This window comes from Branchiostoma belcheri, unplaced genomic scaffold, assembly GCF_001625305.1.
Source record: "Branchiostoma belcheri isolate BF01 breed outbred unplaced genomic scaffold, Haploidv18h27 scaffold57, whole genome shotgun sequence".
NCBI lineage: Eukaryota > Metazoa > Chordata > Leptocardii > Amphioxiformes > Branchiostomatidae > Branchiostoma > Branchiostoma belcheri.
Genome location: NW_017804209.1, coordinates 121697 through 123550, shown reverse-complemented (window position 1 = coordinate 123550; position 1854 = coordinate 121697).

The window sequence follows — 1854 nt, the reverse complement described above, 5'->3', positions numbered from 1 at the left end:
AGTGGTCAGGTACAAGCTAGGGGCTGTATCAATCATCCTACAACGCAAATTGTGGGCATTCTTGGGTTATACTATAGTATAGGCAATGCATGTGCCATACAAAATCCATATGTCCTGTACAGTATTGTACAGTGGATTCATTCCTCAAGATACTAGTAACCGACATCTAGCACACCGGAGTTGTCCCTCAGTTATAGACATGTGAAGCCGCATTAGACCTTTTATTCAGAGTGCCCCGTTTAGAACTTTTACTCATCAGTCAGCAAACTTCAGATGTTTTCTTACAGAAATTCTGTCTTAGATTCATTATTCCGCTAAGGTAAGGAGATCGCCCGGATCTGTCTCCGTGCCCCGCAGTGTGGTTATTACCACAGCAGTAGTGGTCAGGTACAAGGTAGGGGCTGGTCTCATCCATCTTGGGCACGGTCATACTAGTATTATAATATACGCAAAGGTTTCCAATTGTTAATTTTAAAGACTTTCTTGTGCTTTGTTTTTTTATAAGACTGCCCGGGCGGGCCCCGTTTTGGAAATGTGACCCAAGCATTACGACTGTGTTCTTGGGGTACAGTCGTTCATGTGCTGTTCAACATTCAGATGCCTTATGTAGTACAGTGGATTCATTCCTGAAGCTTACCGGCATCTAGCACACAGCAGTTGTCCCTCAGTAAGACACCCCAAGCCGCATAAGAACTTTTATTCAGAGTGCCCCATTTAGAACTTTTACTCAGTCAGCAAAATTCAGATGTTTTCTTACAGAAATTCTGCCTTAGATTCATGTCAGGTTGGCACACTCTCAAATCTATCCAAGCTCTACTGGTTGAACCTTGCCTCATGTCGGCGGTTTCTTCACGGTCTCCTTGAAAATCCTACGACATCAAAGTCTAATGGCGACCTACGACACGTGTGAGTGACCTTGCCCTAAGTTGGGATCCGAGTAGTTCTGTTTTCAATTCTTTATTCGTGTATTAACAGATAGACAACATCCACTGCAACATGCAGTGTTCCCTGTGCTTGATTTAGTTACTTTGCAGCACAACAGACCTGTACGCACTTTACCCACCTGGTGGCAGACTATTGCACATGACAGCCGTAACACGCAGAGTGTGAAACATATAGGTATATCAGATATGACATTCTCTCTCAAAGATGCATCCACTGCAAGATACAAGTTTTTGTACTTAATTTGGAAGTTAATATTATAATACTAAAACCCACTAAAGCTTCGCAGCACAACAAACCTGTAAGCACTTTACCCGCCGGGTGCCGGGTGACAGACTATTGCACCTGGCAGCCGTAACACGTAGAGTGAGGCTGGGAAGTTCGCTCGTACATCATCCATTAAAACGGAGATTACCGTCTAAAGCGTGATGGATGGACGGCTGAACACGCGTCACTTCCGCAAGTCCACAACAAGTAAATTTTATGGATGACATCATCCGCAGATTCCAAATCTAATGCGAGCGGGCGAAAAAACAAAAAAACAAGGCGGGTCGAAAAAAACAAGGTTCCTACAATTTAAAATTTTGACTCAATCATGGTACAAATGGTTTTGATCACATACACGCAGCCAGCATCACATTTCACTGCATCAAAGTAAGAAACAAAACATTAAATCAGAGTCTTTTCTTGTCTCCTCTCTTCATAGTTATTTGACATCCACCTTTCGGCATGGCAACAGGCATCTTTGCCCATTGAAACAGAGATTACCGTCTAAAGCGTGATGGATGGACGGCTGAACACGCGTTACTTCCATATAAGTCTGCTTGTCGGAAGGCATCCGTCTGCTTAACGGCTCGGAAATTAGGAAAGTGTGTTTATTACTTTCACTTCCTAAAGTCTTTAAATTTGTAG